Source organism: Macrotis lagotis, chromosome 2 (assembly GCF_037893015.1).
Source record: "Macrotis lagotis isolate mMagLag1 chromosome 2, bilby.v1.9.chrom.fasta, whole genome shotgun sequence".
NCBI classification, from domain to species: Eukaryota; Metazoa; Chordata; class Mammalia; order Peramelemorphia; family Peramelidae; genus Macrotis; species Macrotis lagotis.
Genome location: NC_133659.1, coordinates 144,477,352 through 144,483,351, shown reverse-complemented (window position 1 = coordinate 144,483,351; position 6,000 = coordinate 144,477,352).

Sequence of the window (6,000 nt, the reverse complement as noted above, 5' to 3'; positions counted from 1 at the left end):
TGTCTGAGGCCAGATTTGAACTCAAGAAGATGAGCTTTCTTGACTGTACCACCTAACTGCCCATATACATCTGTGCTGTATGAAGTTTACATATAGCTAAATACAGCCTATATAATTTATCACTTTTATATCCCTTACATATTCCCCCCATCTTTATCCTCTTTTATTGTCTCATACAACTTCTATTCCATTTTGAATGAGCTCCCTCTTATTGTTGAACTTTCCTTTCAATGCATCTTTAATTTCTTCATCTTTACTGAAATTTACTCCTTTCCTATTAACATCACTTCTCATAGCTCTCTCTCCAGTGGAGGTTACTGTTCCTTATTCTATTCCCTATGTTTCAAAAGTCTGAGATATGAACATATGTATGATCTGCTGACATATTTATTGCCATTTTTAGATCATTGTTCTGCCATTTGGAAATATACATTCACATTCACACACAGATATGTATTGCATGTTTTTATACATACATATATGCATGTATATATACATATATGTAACCATTTATACTGTACTCCATCTAATGTCAACTTTCTCAAAATCCTTTTTTCTCTTTCAAAACTTCTCTGAATCTTCAATTTCCCATATATTTTCCCTGCCTTGAGCTGCTAATACTGCCTCAGGTTTTCTTCTCTTGTCCTGAACCCTTCTCTTCTTTCTTTATACTATTTTTTACTTAGTGTGTTCATCTGCTCATATGGCTATCATTTCAGTGCCATAACTAACTCCTCTCATAACCTCTACACTCACATCTCCGTCAGTCTAGTAGATATCTAAAAATAAATGTGTTATAGACTCTTTATTTTTTTTAGTTTTTTTTTTTTGCAAGGCAATGGGGTTAAGTGTTTTGCCCAAGGTCACACAGCTAGGTAATTATTAAGTGTATGAGGCCAGATTTGAACTCAGGTACTCCTGACTCCAGGGCCAGTGCTCCATCCATTGCACCACCTAGCTGCTCCGTTATAGACTCTTTAAACTCAGTATATCCACAATTATTTTTCCCCCTAAACTCTCTTTATTTTTAGGTTTTTTGCAAGGCAAATGGGGCTAAGTGGCTTGCCCAAGGCCACACAGCTAGGTAATTATTAAGTGTCTGAGACCAGATTTGAACCCAGGTACTCCTGACTCCAGGGCCTGTGCTTTATCCACTATACCACCTAGCCGCCCCACTAACCAAATTTCTTGATATAATATTCAGACCTATGGGCCTGATCTTATTCTCTTCCTCTACTTTATTACAGATCATGATCTCTATACTTATTTCCTAATGCTGATCTTGGATCTTGGATTGTATCCACAAACCATTTGTTCATCAACATTATTACTCCTGGGCACCCTAAATTTTACATTGGAAAAATGAACAGCACCTCCTCTTCTCAGCTACTCCTTTAATAACTAGACATTCACAAGAAATTTTCTTTCTGTGTTACAAATGATACTCAGCTGCCTTTTTTTCCCTTTCCAGCCTCCCAGTCCCAAGGTCTTCAAAGATATTGAAATGAAGTTTATCACAGTGATCTAGTAGAAGTTCCAGTCCATATTCAGTATTCAGAGGTTTTCTTTTTCCCAAATAATCAACTGTGTTTTTTCAGTTACTCTTTTAGGAGATGATTAAATTGAGGTTATTAGTAGAGGATCAAAGAACCATTCAATATCTCACATCTAAAAGTGGCATAGCCACTGGCTCCATACCTGCTATTTGTATTAATACAGTATGCCTGGTATGTGTAAGTCATACAACAAATCTTAGATTGATTATGTTATTGACTAGAAAGACAATGTCACCAATTGTCAAGTCCTTAAATTGTTAAGCATCATAGTGATACTTGCAACAGCACAGCTATTTAGGGTGGACCCAGATAGAGAATGGATGAATGCTGAATTGTACAACAGTTATCATATAATAAGTGAAAGTAGGATACAGTCTGGAGAAAATGCTTTAGGGATCCACCTAAACAGTCTTGAGCAATACAGCACATCTGGGGAGGTTTAAGAAAAAACCTAGGTGATAGACTTACCTGCTACAACCCTAATGAATTGCGTAAACTTAGAGAAAAGGTTGTTCAGAGGAAAAGATAGCTCAAGAGGTATATGTGAATGGATTCAAGAAGAAATTAATGATCAATTGGCATAATGAGTTATTAAGAGAGTCTAGGAATATATATCAATGCTATCTTTAATCTTTTATCTAATCCCACTAGAAAACTGGTATCTAGAATATGTTACTGAGGGTGAACATGTGCATTTAGAGGGAAACAATTATAAGTAGTACCCAGTGAAAAGATAGTGAACAATTAATGCATTGACTTTAACTTTTACCTCTGCTGCACAATAGCCTGAATTGTGACTTCTTATTTATTGTTCAGTCGCTTCAGTGCTGTCTGATTCTTTGTGACCCCATTTGGGGTTTTCTTGTCAAAGATATTGAGGCTCACCAAGTTAAATGACTTGTCCAGGGTCACACAGCCAGTAAATATCTCAGGTCAGAATTTAAGTCAGGAAGATGAGACTTCCCATGTTCAAACCTGGTGCTCTATTCAATGTACCACCCAGCAGTCTGTGAATTGCTAAACCATAAAACATATTGCTGACATTTTATGCTGGGTAAAAATTAAGAGATTTAAAAAAACTGATCAAAATGTTGATAGGGTACATCTTGACTATGACATTTGCTAAGTGCATGACTTTTGGTTAGTTCCTTAACATCTTTTTGCTCCTGGATTACTAACTTTAAAATAGAGTATTGGACTTGATGGTCCTTAAATTTACGTTCAGCTCCAAACTTCTGTTGTTATGATTCTATGATCCCTCTCTTCAATTTAAGAAGTTTGAAATTTCTAGTCAAGTATCATTTGCTATTTCAGAAGTTACCTATATTCTTTAAGTTCCACATAAATATTATGTTTCCCATGAAAATCATTTAACCACATTGCCTAATATTTTACTTGTTATTTCACTTTGTGGCCTTCTGAATAGAGGAGTGATTTTTTTTTTCTTCCAGTCTGGCTCCCACACTATTCACAGTTGGTATCACTCAAACCTTGAGGCAACAAGGAAGGGAGACTGCATTAGACTTGTTATCAGTACAATTTCTACTGGAGCAGGTCTCACAAGAGATATACTTGATGGCAAACGAATTGACCAAAGGATCACCATAGTTGCGATTTCTGCAGAGGTCCATAGATATTTGGTAAATAATTTAGAAAAATTCTTTAAGCACCTGTTTTCAAGGCCTGTGCTGGACTAGAGGTATCAAACACATGACAAAACAGATTATAATACAGTCGGTAAATATTTAGCAAAATAAATGAAAATACAATAAAGTATGGATCATAATGTATTTTAAAACTAAATCAAAATGCAGCCTGCAGGAGTCCTTGTGTATGTATTGGCAATCCCCATTTATATTTAACTTTCACATCAATGTGCTAGACAACAGGGAGGAATTCAAAGTTGTTATTTCCTTAAAGGTAAACCCTAGGCTTTCCTGGAGATTCTTATGGAGTCTACTTCCAAGGAGATATTCTATGTAATATTTAAATTGATCTGGGTCTTAGCAGTGATGAGAGACACTTGCCAAAAGTTTAAATGTTTAAAAATATTTTTTCAGAATATTTTTTTATTTGTCTAAAGAATTTCTAAACTGTAAGCTTTATCTATCTATATGATACTATTAAACAAGCTGAATAAGATATTTGGCACCAATTTACATGACATCAAACAAACAAATTGGTTGCAGTAAATGAATAGTTGTATGGTTATCTGCATATTCAATCTACTCTGTTCTCTCAGTGGTACGATTTTCAGTGGTCAGGAATAAGGATATCCACCTCACTGACAACTTTCCTACTAGAAGTATAAATGACAGCCTATATCCCTCTAATAGGGAAGTATATAATATTGTATGGCTGTGATATTTCACTGGAGAGAAACACTTGAATTTCCTTTAGTCATGAAAAAAAGGAGATTCCATCTCATACAAACCTTTGCATTTCCATCTGTTTTCTGAGCCCCCTTCTTTTGCAGACTCGAAATTCCAAATCATAGGAACTCAGGAAATATTTTCATAAGCAAATGAGTTGAGTTTTCAAGTGTAATTTTTCATGGAAAAACTCTAGATAGGGATGTGGTTATTATTAAGTGTTAATCAGAAAAGGGAAAAGGGATTTGAAACTTTTCATGTTAGTAGTCCCAGAGCAACCCCATTGAAATTATTAGCTACAAAAATCAAATGAAATAATTGCCTAGAAAAGTTCAAATTGAGGCTTCTTAGTGATCTATCTATATAACAATGATTAAAAGTCTGAGATTTTTATGATGGGAATACAGAAGTCGGAAAATATGTTTTAACCAAAAACATTATGAGAAGAAATAAAACTGATTTACAAATGTGAATTTGTGGATTTTGACTCCTAGGTATTCTATGATAAAGACTGCAGTTGCCTGGCATTTTATCTGGTTGCCTCCCATTATTATCGCCTATCTACCTTGTATGTAATTTTTTGGCATACGTATATGCATATTATATATAAGTTTAGAATTATATATATATACACACATTTATAATAGTTATATATATTTATATTTCTGTATATTTACATAGTGTCTATCCTATTAAATTGTAAACTTCTGGATGGCAGGGATTGAGTTTTGCCTCCTTTTGTTTCCACAGTATAGGCCCATAATAAATGTTTATTTCTTGATTGCTTATTAATCAATAGAAGATCAAATTTCAAAATAAAAAAACTCTTTTCTCTCTGGAACATGTACATTTTTAATTTATGGATATATAACTGTACTTCTCAGTTATAGTATTTATGGATATTATTATGCTGTTTCAAAGTGATGAGTTTCCTTTCTCTGTCTACTACTCTAGTAGAATTACTATATTTCTATCTCTGTTATAGTCTCCTAACCCTTCATGTATAATGAACTGACTATAAAGTACTTGGGATTCTTTGCTTAATATACAATTTTTGGTTAATTGTTTGAAAAGATAGTATATTAGCCTTTTTAATAGTATTTTATTTCTTCAAATTATATGTAAGGGGCGGCTAGGTGGCATAATGGATAAAGCACTGACCTTGGAGTCAGGAGTACCTGGGTTCAAATCCAGTCTCAGACACTTAATAATTACCTAGCTGTGTGGCCAGGGGTAAGCCACTTAACCTCATTTGCCTTGCAAAAATCTAAAAAAAAACAAATTATATGTACAAACAATTTTAACATGAATTTTACAAAATTTTGAATTCAAAATATTCTCTCTTCTTCCTTCTCCCTTCCTAAAATGATAAGAAACTTAATGTGTGTGTGTGTGTGTGTGTGTGTGTGTGTGTGTGCCCACGTGCCAAGAGTAGCTTTCTTAATATTATTAGTCACAATTGGTATCCTTGAAGATTCAGTGTCTATATTGCCAGACACTGTATTTAGAATCGTGCAAACAAAAAGAGGCAAAAGTTTGTCTCTGGCATTCAGGACTACATCTAATAGGGTAGACAACATGTCAGAAGAGCAAATTGGTTTTGAATCCAATGAGTTTACAAAAATTCACTTGATTTAAATGAGAAAAAGCTGTAGTTTTTTAAAAGATAAGCTATAATTTGACTAATTGCTCTGAAGTTTAAACTATTCAACCATATACTTAATTTTCATAGATACCTAAGATTTCAAACATTTAACAATTTTTGCAGTTACAGAATATAAAATAGCCCATGTAAATTTTCAGTATTTACATATACTACCAACATAACCCAGCAACAAGAAATAGAAAGAGAAAGTTCTTCAAAATAATGATGGACAATATAAAATACTTGTGTTTTTGCCTACCAAGACAAATCCAGGTTTTATGTGAACACAATTACAAAACATTTTTTTTCACACCAATAATGTAAGGTCTGAAAAATTGGAAAAATATTGGTTTTTACTATTGTTTAGTTAACATTTTTTTGTTTGTTTTAGATTTTTTGCAAGGCAAATGGAGTTAAGTGGCTTGCC